At 44.1% G+C, this 14534-nt stretch overlaps 1 long non-coding RNA gene across 1 annotated transcript in view; it reads right to left on the bottom strand.

The window, feature by feature from the left end:
* The window catches only part of LOC113260058 (uncharacterized), a 119665-nt gene that overhangs the window by 93406 nt on the left and 11725 nt on the right, over positions 1 to 14534 (bottom strand). Inside the window, exon 4 of the long non-coding RNA XR_008961013.1 lies at positions 7042 to 7135. This is a non-coding gene — a long non-coding RNA (uncharacterized LOC113260058). The remainder of the gene's footprint in view (positions 1 to 7041; positions 7136 to 14534) is intronic.

The raw sequence follows: 14534 nt of genomic DNA, 5'->3' as shown, positions 1-14534 counted from the left end.
GTCTCACTGACACACAGGCTCAAAAACAAGTTTCCCACACACACACCAGCAATCCTTACAGCAACCTCACAGGGCAGATAGCAATGCCCCCATTTTACAGAAAAGAAGACTGAGCACACAATGGGCAAGTGACCAGCTTAGGCCATATAGCTAGAAAAAAACCCAGAAACCCTACCAGACTAGCTTTCTGAGCTGTTTTGTGTGTGTGTGTGTGTGTGTGTGTGTGTGTGTGTCTGTGATCTTTTTTTACTAAATTCTGCTTTAACGTGCTCTCATCTCATTTTTCAAATACTTTTGTACCACATTATTATAAGTTGCTTCGAGGCACTGATCGCACAGTCCCTCACTGGTTAGCATCTCAGATGTTTTCAGGGCTCACTCTCACGAACAATGCTATGATTATCTTCTTCCCACTCAGTGGTAATTATCTCCTTAGGGTAAATTCGTAGCGGCTGAACATCTAGATTGAAGGATATCTGCCTTCTTAAAGTTACTGACAAACAGTATTAGGTTGCCTTCCCCCCCAAAATGGAACAATTGTTCTCCCTGTACCAATTTATAAAAGTGCCGTCTACCCGCAACCTCATTAATGTGGAAGACTATCTTATTTTTATTAATCTCTGCCGATGTAATAAATGAAATTTCTTATCAGTGAAGTTGAACTTCTAACGTCATTGACAATTTCGTGATTCATTTTAATAAGGATTTATTTTATAAACACTTGGAAGATGGGAGAGAAGTGAGGGAATGGGAGGAAAGACAGGGAAAATTAATTTTAGTCATTTAACAAAAACCAGGTACCTATCCCAGGCAAAGCATGTTGCAAACCCTGCAGGTGTTAAAATGAGTAAGAGCGAGCAGATACGGAGCATCAAGGCATACCGAGTATCGTGGGAGACACAAAAGATACAGTATTTATCCTCTAAGAACTTGCAAGCTAGCTGGGGAGGGAGAAAACCAACACACAAGGTGTTTGGGCTTAATGCCCCCCTCCCCTGTTCTTTCATGGGGCTGCATCCCCACATCCAGTATGGCTTTTGGGGTTAAACTATTGTTACTTGTCCACAAGCCTTATTTCCTGATCACCTGAGAGCCCTGTAGGGCTAGGATGGTGTATTACTCATATACCTGTCACATCATGTCAGCGAAGGATTTCATAATTCCTTCACAATTATTCAGTGGCGTAAAATAGCAGCAGGCTGCCAAGCCCTCTACCCACTGCCCACCCCTGCCCCCATATTAGTCCACTGCACACCAGAGAGCATCAGAAACACAGGCAGGCACTCATGTACTGGGTTCTAGGACTAGACATTAAAGTAACATTAACAGTATTAACTTACTGGTTTGATTAAATAAACCACCACACCACCTTCAACTGTCAGAATCCTAGGGATGTTCGCCTGCTGGTTCATTGACATGGCCCAACATGTAGGGAGGTTCAAGGGGCTGGGGTTTGTTTTTCACTTTCTCATACCTTACTGAAGCTCACATCCCCTTCCTGCCCTTTTGGGACCCCGCAGACCTCATGACCATTTCCTGGCACCCCACCTGAGTGTCTGGCTCGGGAGGGTACGTGCTCCCCCACCCAAGGAGACAGAACAAGGCTCAGTTCCCCTCCCACCGGCTATGACTTTCTTGGCCCCTCTGGGCCCTTCTTCCCTCTGCTTTCCTCTCTGCAGCTCCACACCCAGCCCCCTCTAGGTCTCCTTTCTCTTTTCTTCTCTAAGGCACACCATGGACATATCCCCCAGTTTCCCCTTTACTGTGCACTCATGTCTTTTATCTGTGTTGCCCAAAGCATCTAAGCTAAATAAACATTTGCTTCCCTGAATTAACTCAAATTCTGATTCAAGAGTGTTCCGGACTCCTGAGGGCTGGAGCGTTGAAAACGGGTGGCCGCCACAGTGGGGCTGGGACCAGCCTGAAGTGTAAGATCCAGGTGAAAAGGTGGCCAGGGGTTTTTGTCCCCTTGCACATTTCCTTCCTCTTCCCCTCCACCCACTTGTAAGGAGCCTCCGGTAATACAGAGAAAAGGTGTAGACTGTTGGCAAAACACACTTGAAGGAACTGAGGGGAAGCCATCAGCATGGCCTTCTGTCCGACGTCCACACGCCAGCCTCCAGGACAACACTGGCCCTCGGACGTGTGGCAGGGCCCTGAGGGAGGGTGGTTGACAGGCAAGAATAAGAGGCCTATGGAAGATGAAAGGAGACCAGAGCAAGAAGGGGGTGGGAGGAGTTCCCAGAAGTGTGACTGAGAGCAACTAGAAGAGAAAAGTGAAGCCATATTTACCCCTCGCCCCATGCGTATTGGCATGTGTATCAACCAATAATAAAATTCTCTGTGCCCACACACCCTCCCAGACGTCACCAAGAGAACCAAGGGTTCACAGTGCATATAAGATCATTGACCAGACAGGCCCTGTATTCGGTGCTGTATCTCTAAGACGTCACTGAGTGCCACCAGGCACTCTGCACCCAAGACCACCAAGACTCCCAGTCAGGGGTTTTCAAACTGGAGGGTGCTGAAGAGTAACCATGGAGCTGAGTACAATGGCAGGAACATGCATTTTTAGAAGCATCCTGTGACAGTAACGCAGATGTCCAAGGACCATAGTAGCGTATCCAGATGGGATCCTTGAGGAGCTCCAGCCTGGCCCCGGGAGGCTAGTGGCTTCCCTTTGGACCCTTGGAATCACCGTCTATCTATGCCTCAGAGGCAGCTGACCTGGTCGCTGTCTGCAGCGAAAGCCCCTCCAGTCATCCCTCCTCCTCAGGACACCTCTTCGGTCCTCCACCCTCCCTTTCCCTGTCTGTTTCCCTCTCTCAGCAACATCTCCTCTGTGTCACTCAAAGCCTACTAAGCCCCTAAAACCTTCAATCCTTTCCCTGTGATCTTACCCTGTGATCCCAGAAGAAACCCAACTCTGCTGCAGTTACCACTTCCCAGGGCCAACACTAGTCTCCATGGTGCCTTGGGTACATTAGAAAGAGGAGGCCCCTCTGGGGGTGGGGGGGCATTGGTTAAAAGTGCTCCCCTCTCTCCCCAGGACCTAAAGTGTGGTGAAAGCTCAGATTTCAGCCCCACCCCTCCTCAGACAGAGCACAAACTACACCAACTCCAGCCTGACCACTTCCCTATAACCGTCCATGGAGATGGCTCGACCTCCCACTCCCACTGGCACCAAGATCAAGAAGGAAGTGCCGTCCTCTTCATTCCCCAGTGCCATTTCCAAACCTCTGCTCTTCCCCTTCCTGTGGAAGTCTCTGCCATTTGAGACTTGGCGTCATGGTTATATCGGCCTCCAACCTCATCACCAAAGGCTGATAGCTTCCCTTTGTCCCTTACACCTACCACCTTGCTATGTAACTTGGACGTGTCTATAACTCGCCCAACACTAGAGTCTCAAAGCTCACAAACCTCCTCACCTCCATTTCCCTTGGATTCCCCACATTCAGGAACCTTGTCAGAACTGCCCCTTATCAGAAATCTCAAAATCGAATAGCTCAGCCCAAGCAGCAATCCATTTCCTGTGTGGCTCTTGCCTGCTCTCACTCCCACTCCATCTGCTTCTCAGCATCACAGACTCCCCTGGTCCCCTGAGTCCTTCATTTGCTGCCCGCCCCGCCGAGACCTCATAGTTGATTACCTGTAACATACTCTCACAAGCATCTACCTTCAATCTCATTTTTCTGGAAACCCCCCCCCCCCATGAATCCCATGATCTACCTTCTGCCCTACTCTGCCGAGGCCAAGCACTGATGAAGAAAAGCACACAATTCTACCACGGCACCATGGTCTCCAAGCTCAACTGGGCTCTGAGCGCTGTGGATCAAGGATCCTTTAACTCGTGCTTTGCAGGCCATCTCTCCCTCTCTCCTCAGGAACTGTTCCGATCTCTAGAGCCCTCTTCAAGTCCCTCCCATTCAACCCCAAAGCCCCTCTGTCTTGGCAGACAACATCTCTTATCTTGATGAGAAACTTGAAGCCATAAAATGAGAGCTGCCTTAACTTTCCTGTCCCCACTACATTCCTATCAATCTCTGTACTCCTCTTTTTCCTCCTCTCCAGTCTCCCGGGAGGAAGGTTCTTCCTCCTGCCCCAGGCCAGTTCCTCCATCTGTGTTCCCCACCCTTGGCACCTGTCCCCCTTAGCTTTCACCCCTTAACTTCTAACCCCTCCTTCTCTAGTGTTTCCTGCCTCTTAGCCTATAAATAAGCTCCAGTTTTGCAACATTCAAAAACAAACAGAAACCTTCCTTCCCCTTGGTCTCCCAGCCCCATCTTATCTCCCTCCTTCCTTCTCTACTGAAAGCTATACTTACTCTCCCCACCACCTCTCCTCCCCTCCCTAACTCATTCCATTGCAGCTTCTGATCCCCTATTTACCACCCTCCAGTAAAAACTCAATACCTTCCCATCGCCAAATCCAGTGGATAATTTCTATACTTTTTTTACTGTTGCATTTGTCCCTAGTGCCTACTCTTTCTTGAAACTGTCTACTCCCTTGTGACTGTAATACCACTCTCTGTCAGTGTGGGTCTCCACCTTGGATTCCTCTTCCATCCACATTTAATCATTGTGATTCCCTGTCAATCAGTCCTTAAACTACTGCTTTTCACATTCCACACAGTGCTCCTGGACAAAAGCTTCTGCCGTTGGCGTTTTCGCTATCATCGGCTATTCTGATAACTCGCGAGTCCTACCATAGCCCGGGTTTTCTTCCTGGACGTCAGGTTTGTATATACAACTGCACGCTAGACATCTTCATTGGGATATTCCACAGGCATCTCAAATGAGACCTAACTCACATCTCCACCCTTGCCCCCAAACTGCTCCTCCTGTGATCCCCATCTTAGTCAACGGGACAATCATCCTCCCGTCCCGTAAAGCCAGACACCTGGAGTCATCCTAACTCCACCCTCTCCTCCGCAGCTATCTCTAAATCTGCCTTTTTTATTGCCTTAATATTTAAATTTTGTCCCTTCTACATCCTACACCTCGTGACTATTTTGTGATAACTCATCATCACTCACCTGGACTATTACAACAGCCTCCTGATTGGACTGATTCCAGATTTTTCAATCTCACAGGTACTCCCCACATAGTCACTAAAGTGACTGATCCAAACTCAGATCTGGCCATGTCACTCTCCTGCTTTAAAACGTTGTTGCCTGTAGGATAGAGTCTTAAATTTTTGACATGACCTATAAGGCCTTGGTGGCTTGGCTCTTATTCACTCCCCAGCATCAGCCACATCACCCTTTATCCTGAACACTATGTTTTAGTAATGCCTTGCTACCGCCATGCTGTTTCCTACCTCTACACTCCTCTCGTCCAGAAACACCCACCCCCAACCACCCCTCATCCTGCATTTACTCCAAAAAGCACTCCTGCCTTTCTTTTGTACTCCTAAGGCATACCTGAGCTTACCTCTGTCTTAGCATTTGCCCACTGTTTTGAAATTATCTCTTTATGGGCCTATCTCCCAACACTAAACCATATTCAAAAACAGGGATCAAGTACTGAGTACTGGTCTTTGTGCTCTCGTCCTCAGCGCCCAGTGCTGAGCACATTGCCTGATACATAGTAAGTACTCAGAAAATAATTATTGAATTGATTGCCACAGTAGGGCAATGAGGCAGGTATTACAAATGAAAAAGCTCAGACTCAGCATGTTACACATTAGTAGATCGGGGAGCAGCAATTTCAAATCAATTCTAAGGCCTGTGCTCTTTGAAACACAGCCTGGAAAACACAAGCTAAGCACAGAAACAGAAATGAGAATGACGTGTGAGTGCATCACCTAAAAGTGATGGTGTATGGGAACAATCTAAGGAAATGAAGGTGGGCAAGATTTTGGGGGGCTGAAGAGTATGCACTTAGAGTCCTAGCATTGCTGGTTCTAAGCAGAGTCCTGGTATTATAAACTGCGGGCGGTGCCAGGCCTGAGCAGCCCAGTACCTAATTCTACATGCTGGCCCTGAGGTAGCTGACATTCCCACAAATACTCACAAGGATGCTTTGTAACCATTTTCTCAGTCCTCTCTAAGAAATAAGCTCCTCTCTTGAAAACAAGCCTCCAGGAAGTTCCTGGATCCTACAGACGAAGACACGGGATATCCAAAGGATATTAGAAGACACATAAATATGGATCTGGGATCTGGAAAAAAGAGCTGCCCTGTCCCTCAGCCTCCACTTGGAGGTCCCTAGTCTCACCTACCTACTTTCCAGCAGCCTCCTTCACCTTGAAACACAGAAGGCAGCCAACAAAAGGAGTCAAGAGAGACATGAGACAAACCAAGGAACACTAAGGCCCAGGAACCCACAGAATCGCTCAACAGCAGAAGAGGGGGTCACTAGATGCAGCTAATGGCCCCACACCTGCACACATCAAACACGGCTGTCCCTGCACACCTCCCTCTGAAACTCCTCATCTAGAAGATGGTAACCCTGGACAAGGAAGGCACAAGGACACAGGGTTGCAATGATATCAGCAAAAGAAAACTAAAAATACCCTCCTGTGTTGACAAAACACAAGAAAAGGCAGCAAGGGTGTGGATAACAAAGGATAAAGATAGGTAAACCCCACGTCAAACAAAGGTGAAGAGCCAGGATGACCTCATTAGTAGAGAATCTGGCAGGTGTCCGGGGCAAGAACTCCCATACCCTCTGTCCTCACCCTAATCTCTGGGGGCCAAGCCAACCTATCCTCTCCCCTAAAGGGTTCTGGGACTAGGAGAGCTCACTTCCTCCCTAGGGAAGGAAGCTAGAGCAGCCTCAGCTCCCAGTCATAGTTTTCATTCACAAATGGAGACATTCATACACCTGCTCCCTGTTGTGCTGCTCTTCTGCAGACTCTGAGATAAAAGCCTTCAGTTTACAAAGTTTCACAAGAAAAAATTTCTGTTGTCCTCCTTTCTTGCTTCCCCTTACCCCACCAAGCCCAGCTTCATCTCAGCTCAGCTGCAACGGATAGCTCATTACCAGCTGGACAGGCTGTGTCCTAGAGCCGAGTGAAGCACTTGCAGGCCTGACTCACCTTTCATTGCTCAAGGAGGGGGTGAAGCCTGGGATCCTTGGAATTCCCCTCTGGAGGAGGTGTGGGCAGCTCCCAGGCACCACCTCAGTGGAATCTAATAAAGAACAAGGACAATAAGAATTTAGTGAGTGCTTTCTCTATGCCAGACACTGTGTTTTACAGGTACATCTCATTAAAAGCTCCCAACAACCTTATGAATAAGTACTACCATATCCCCATTTTACAAGCCAGAGAATACAGCAGCTCGATATATTAGTTTGAGGTCACCTGGATAGCCCATGGAGAAGCAGGTACACAACACAGATCTTTCTTCCTGACTTCGGAGATCCTGTTCTTACCCCCACACAGAAGGCGCCATCTTCCCTGTCACCATGCATATCTCCTTCTCATCATATGGACTATGATTTTCCACTTTAAAAAATATTTTTTTTAAGTAGGCTCCATGCCCAGCATGGGCTCAAACCCACAACCTCGAGATCAAGACCTGAGCTGAGATCAAGAGTTGGACGCCCAACTGACTGAGCCACCCAGGTGCCCCTGATTTTTCCCTTTTGATAGAAGCTCAAATTCTTGGAACTCTCTTGGTTTCCCATTGGTCTGGAAGTTTCCTGAGGTTAGAAATCATTTTTAACGTTCCTTTGGAAGTGATATCAAGAACATAAATTGAAGGGTTCAGAACACCATGGATATTTAGTAAATAGCATTTATTTGTTATTATTAAAACCATTAATATTCCACGTATCAGGTAATTCCTTTCCTCTAGAGCAGGGTTTCACCTCAGCACTACTGATATCTGGGGCTGGATATTTCTTTGTCGTGGGGGCTGCCCTGTGCATCACAGGTGTCTGGCAGCACCCCTGGCTTCTACTCACTAGATGTCACCGCTGTGACAACCAAAAATGTCTCCAGACATGACCAAATGCCCCCAGGCAGTAAAATCGCCCCCGGTTGGGAACTATTGCTCTGGAGTAATCAAATAAAAATGATAGTACTTATTCCTTCAGAGTAAAACTGCAGGAAAGCTTATTTCTACCTACAATAAAACAGCACCCTTATTACTCAGAGCTAATAAATATGAGAGTTCCTGAGAATTACTTAGAAAAGCACCAGAGCATCAATTTCAGATGATCAAGGTAACGTTCCTGTTATGTCTGAGCCAAATCACTTTCTGCTTATAGAATCTTTCATAGTGGGACGTCATAGGCTGGAGGGAACCCATAGCCAAAAAAGGCCTGGGTTCAAATTCCTGCTCATAGCCCTAAATCATTTTTTGTAACAAGATGGAGTAGACGTAAATATTTTTGTATCTCTGCTCCTTTACTTACTAGCTTCTGGTCAATCCACTTAATACTGCCAAATCTTAGTTCTTGTAAAATGGAGTTGAAGTTTCCTTGCTCAGGATTGTTGTGAGGATTCAATACAACAGCTAGAAAGCAACTATCTCACAAAGTTTGGCCAAAGAGGTCTCAAAAATAGTCACTTCTGGGATGCCTGGCTGGCTCTGTCGGTTAAGTGTCCAACTCTTGATTTTGGCTCCGGTCATGATCTCAGGGTCCTGGGATCGAGCTCTGAGTGGGGCTCCATGCTCAGCGGGGAGTCTGAGTGTCTCTCTCTTTGCCCCTCCCCCTGCTCCTGCACGTTTGTGTGTGCTTGCTTGCGCTCTCTCTCTAAAAATAAATAAATCCTTTTTTAATAAAGTCACTTTTTTCCCTGTCCCCACTTCTCCCCAGGCCCTGGTGTCTGATTTATTTTTGTTTTCTCCACACCATCCAGCCGAGCACTTCCCAACCCTACAGAGCTCTCAAAATGCAGATGTCTAACCCTATAGTACACCAACAAGACCAAAATCTCTGGCTTGAGAATATACATTGTGGGTATCTAAAAATGTATTCATAATAAAGGTAATATATTACCTTTTACATAATTTTTGATGACAAAAAATAAAACAGAAATAATATTTGTATCAGTCCTTAAAATACATTAGTCATTAATAATCAATACATTATAAATAATTTAAATAAATAAGTATATCTCCAAATGGCATCTATTGTATTCTTAGGATCCACAAGTTCCATTAGAATTTTTAGATTTTATGTTTCAATTTCAATTATTACTTAAAAAATAGCCTTTACATGTCATTTAAAAAATCTCTGAAGTGATAATTCTCACCTGAAAGACATGTTCATTGAATAAGACTTTAATTTCTTAAGTCAGTATTTCTCAAAGTTTCAGGAAACGGAGCTACAAAGAATTCTGAAATCAATGTATCAACAAACTACATAAGTGACAGAATTGTATTTGTACACAAGGCTAGAAATAGAGCCTATCTGTTATCAGGAGAGTCATTTGTTTGGTTTTTAGAAAAGATAAGATGCCACAGTTTACAGTAGTAATATTTAAATGCTAGTACATAGTATCAAGTCAACACCAAAAGAAAAAAAAATCACCATTCATGATTAATGGCAGAAGTCAGTAGCATCAATGGGAATTAAATGAATTAAAGGATGTTTCTGTGACTCGACTAATGGAATGATAGTGAAAAGGGGGCTGGATTCAGGGCTATGTGTTAGTAGCTCTGCTGTGTGCTACATCGGCACATTGTAAACTCCACAGGAGCAGGGGTTTGTCCTATTCTCCTGTGCCTGCAACAGTACCAAGTCTATAAAGACACCTGGCAAACATTTCTGAAATAATGAACCCCACCTTCCTCTTTTTATCTTGTTCTTTCTACCCTTATTTTCCCTATATCCTTCATTTCTTACTTTTTAAAACTTGTATTTCTGTAAGTTACCTTAAATCCTACATGAACAAGGTAGGATATCACCAAAATTCTCAACAAGATCCTAGCTAATAGGATCCAACAGTACATTAAAAGGATTATCCATCATGACCAAGTAGGATTCATCCCTGGGATGCAAGGGTGGTTCAACATTCGCAAATCTATCGGTGTGATAGATTATATCAACAAGGAAAAAGCCAAAAATCATATGATCCTCTCAATAGATGCAGAAAAAGCATTTGACAAAATACAGCATCCTTTCCTGATTAAAACCCTTCAGAGTGTAGGGATAGAGGGTACATTCCTCAATCTCATAAAAACCATCTATGAAAAGCCTACAGCAAATATCATTCTCAATGGGGAAAAGTTGAAAGCCTTTCCCTTAAGATCAGGAACACGACAAGGATGCCCACTCTCGCCATTATTATTCAACATAGTACTAGAAGTCCTTGCAACAGCAATCAGACAACAAAAAGGGATAAAAGGTATCCAAATCGGCAAAGAAGTCAAACTGTCTCTCTTCGCAGATGACATGATACTCTATATGGAAAACCCAAAAGAATCCACCCCCAAACTACTAGAAGTTATAGAGCAATTCAGTAATGTGGCAGGATACAAAATCAATGCTCAGATATCAGTTGCATTTCTATACACGAACAATGAGACTGAAGAAAGAGAAATTAGGGAATCCACCCCATTTACAATAGCACCAAAAATCATACGTTATCTTGGAATTAACTTAACCAGAGACGTAAAGGATCTATATTCTGGAAAAATCAATACATTTTAAAGAATTGGATGTAAGGGGATTCCCGTAAGTAGTGTGTTTCCTTGACTTCGTCTTGGAGAGCTGTTTCTGCTGCGTTCTGTCAGGTCACCCACCACGCTGGTCCCCCACCCATCCTGGGAGTTCAGCTCACGTCCCACTGACTAAACTGTCCTGTATGTTTCTACTATTGAACTGTCCAGTTAAACAGTTGGGACAATGCATTTGAATTTCTTGGTAAAATGCCACACCCTCCAAAGACGTGCCAAAGTGTAGCTAAGAGGAACTAAGGAGCACCATTTGTTTCCAGAGGTAACTGACAGGGGCACCCTGCAGGGTACTTCCTCTCAGGCACAGAACTCTTGTCTCTCCAGGGAGGAACTCCCACTGGCTGGCCAGTGAAGGGGGTGTCCAAACCCACCTCCTCCCTCTGCTGGGGATGCCTTTTCTACTTCCTCTTCTGTGTGGGGATTGGGAAGCACTGAGCCCTGACTTCTCTTGTCTCATTTCACTTCCTCACCCACTAACCCACTCTTTGACCAGACGCTGAGTGCCCTCAACACTACTCTTTCTGCCTAAAAATGAATGAAACTAATTTCTGATTTGGGGGTGACTACAAATGCTAATGTTAGAAGGAGGAGCTTAAAAGGTTTAACTTCCCTATGAGCACTCAGTAATATACAGAATTGCTGAATCGTTATATTGTACACCTAAAATTAATATAACACTGTATGTTAATGACACTTCAATGCAAGAAAGAAAGAAAAAAAAATACCTCCTGGCAACATTTAAAAGTGAATGGTGGGGCGCCTGTGTGGCTCAGCCAGTTAAGTGCCCAACTCTTGGTTTCAGCTCAGGTCATGATCTCATGGTCCTGGGATCAAGGCCCAGTCGGGCTCTGTGCTCAGCACAGAGTGTGCTTGTCCCTCTCCCTCTGCTCCTCCCCTCTTCCTCTCAAATAAATACATACATACAATCTTTAAAAATAAATAAATAAAAGTTAATGGTAAATCGACACAGTCATTAAGGGAACAATATGGAGGTTTGTAAAAAACATTAAAAATATAGCTATCATATAATCCAGCAATCCCATTTCTGGCTATACACCCAAAGGAAATAAAACCACTTTATCAAGGAGATATCTGCACTCCCAGGTTCATTATTCAGAGTCACCAAGACATGGAAATAACAAAAGTGTCTATTTACAGATAAATGGATAAAGAAATTGTGATATATATATGTATATATGAATATATGGATTATATCTGTATACACACACACATACACAAACATTGAAATATTATTCAGCCTTTAAAAAGGAAGGAAATCCTGCTATTTGTGACATGAATAAAATTGGAGGACATTATGCTAAAAGAAATAAGCGACCCACAGAAAAACAAATACTGCATGATCTCACTTATATGCGAAATCTAAAAAAAAAAAAAGTTGAATGAACAGTAGCAGACTTTAGAATGGTGTTTCCCAGGGTCTCAGAGGTAGAGGGAAAAGGAAGATGGCGGCCAAAGGGCACAAACATTCAGGTATGAGTAAGTTCTGGAAACCTAATTAGAGAATAGAAAGAAAAAAAAAGATTCAATCTCACACTTGTTGAGAAAGAGGTCTTTGAATACCAGCTCCTACTTAAATAGGAATTTTTGTAATCCATGTAATCCCTGCTTCTTGCCACAATAACACAGGCATTTCTGGATGTTACCACATAAAGTAAATCTTTGGAGATCCCCAGGCTCCAGATTTTGGATTTCAGGGACCTAGATAGGGTACCAGTTTTTCATTTTGCCAAATAAGGACATTAAAAAAACAAATAGATGAAAGGGGAGGATTTACTACCTACATTCTACAGTGACCATAGTTTCACAACAGAAAGGACATTTTAATAACAAAGTGTCAAAAAGCTATAATGTTTGAATGAAAGGCAAGCCCATAAATTGAATAAATTTTTACATGCTCTTTCAAAATCTCACCATTTTGTCCTCATTCCTCTTATTCCACGAAACCAAATGAACTGTCGCCAGCCAGGAATCTCACAACAACTGACTATAAGGCAGGGGTATCTTCCCCTAAAGCTGTGTGACCAAAGATGCAAATGAGGCAATGTGGATAAAGCACTGTGCCAACCCAACTGTGCCACTGACACACAATTTAGGATTAAGTGAAGCCAGGGATGTGACCAACAAAAGGTCTCGAGCAAAGATAACAAATAACTATTGCAAGAGTACATTTCTCTCCAAGTTCTATAAAATGCAAATAGACTAGCAAGAGTCCCAAATATACCACAAAGTATACATACTTACTAAAATAAATTAAATATTAAATTAGAATTTTAAAATTAAAATTATATAGTGTGTTGAATTATTGTAATGTATTAAATATTAAAATTAAAATGCATTATACCTTGACTTTGGCCCTTCTGAATCTCAGATGCTAAGTAGGAGCAGGCACGTATTAACTGGGTAGTAAAAGTGTACAGTGGAGAAAACATCTGGCCGGCCGGACGGAAGGAGGTGAGCAGTGTGGTCCAAGCCCTGACATTGCCACTAAGTATGGCTATAGCCTTAGGAAAGTTTCATCTTTCTGTGTTCAGTTTTCTCAGACATAAATGAGGAAGCTTGATTAAAATGATCTCCTAGAGCCAGTTCAGCTTGAAAATTCTTAATGTCATACACAATAGTGTGTTATCTCTCTGAGAATTTGTAAGCCTCGGGGAATGAGAAGGATGAGCTGTATCTTCTAAACCACTGATTACTAGATTAACCTCTGAGGTGTAAGATCCACGCTAAGGGATCCTCCAAAGCACAACACTCACTCCCCCGATCCAAAAAGCCAAAGAGTACAACCCAATTAGTCCCTAAGTCAACGTGTTGACGTAAGCATCTACTGTGGACAAACTAAAGAGAGTGCTGTAAACGGTCTCCAGGCCCCTCCCTCTCCCTGGTGGCCCCTCCTGTTAGATTTGCCCCCTGCCCTGCCCTGCCATGGGTGGTTAAGAACCACCGTTTACCTAAGGCAGACAATAGCAGCCATGTAACATGCGTTCTCTCTTAAACCTTGACACAATCCTGCAAGGTCTGTATTATTAAGTTCATAATAAGACTTAAAGAATTGAGGTTCAGAACAGGTTAAGTACAGTCCAAGGTCGCAATGGGAGGGTCAGGATTCAAACTGGGGCCTCTGTGACTCTAAAGCTTGTGCTCTGTTCCAATTGGTGGCGATGCTGCATCCCCCACACCTCTGACACACCCAGGAGACCAGACCAAAAACCAGCCAAGGTGCCTCAGGTTCATGATCCATGCGTTGGTTGCTCCTGGGGAATGTCAGGGAACCTCTCTTTAGACTCTGACCTTAGGAAGACCAGCTGCTCTCTGCTGTCTGAAACTCTCCTTCCTAGAGAGACAAGGACGTATGGAAGTGCCCACCACTTTCTGCAGCATGAAGTCTCAGTATATAAGCTCTAGGCCAACTGGAAACTTTGGGGTACCCAGTACAGTCACAGAGCCCAGCTTCTGACTTTAATAACTCGTCTGACATTCAGTCCCAACCTGGTTTACTTAGATCAGCTTCTAAACCTTTGCTATGCAAGGTGAGCTCCAGGAATCAGCAACATCTTAGCATCCTCTGGGAGCCTGTTATAAATGAGGAGTCTCAGGCCCTACACCAGTCCTACTGAATCAGAAACTGCATGTTAGCAAGATTCTCCATGTGATTTGAACACACATTCAAGATTAAAAAGCACTGTTCTAGAATCACCTATGGAGTTTTAAAAAAGCATGAATTTCCAGGAATTAGAGTCTAAAATTACAGAGAAACAGGTAAAGGAACAGTGGGAAGTCCAAATACATGTATTTTTTTTTCTAACTAGTTTCCTTGTAGTCTCCTATTCTCAAGAAAACTCAAGTCCTTTCTGGAAGGAATCAAAGATCAACTTTGTTT

The sequence above is a fragment of the Ursus arctos genome, unplaced genomic scaffold (genome assembly GCF_023065955.2).
Source record: "Ursus arctos isolate Adak ecotype North America unplaced genomic scaffold, UrsArc2.0 scaffold_22, whole genome shotgun sequence".
NCBI lineage: Eukaryota > Metazoa > Chordata > Mammalia > Carnivora > Ursidae > Ursus > Ursus arctos.
Note: the sequence above shows the minus strand (reverse complement) of the source record. Positions and strands in the feature narration are given on the sequence as shown.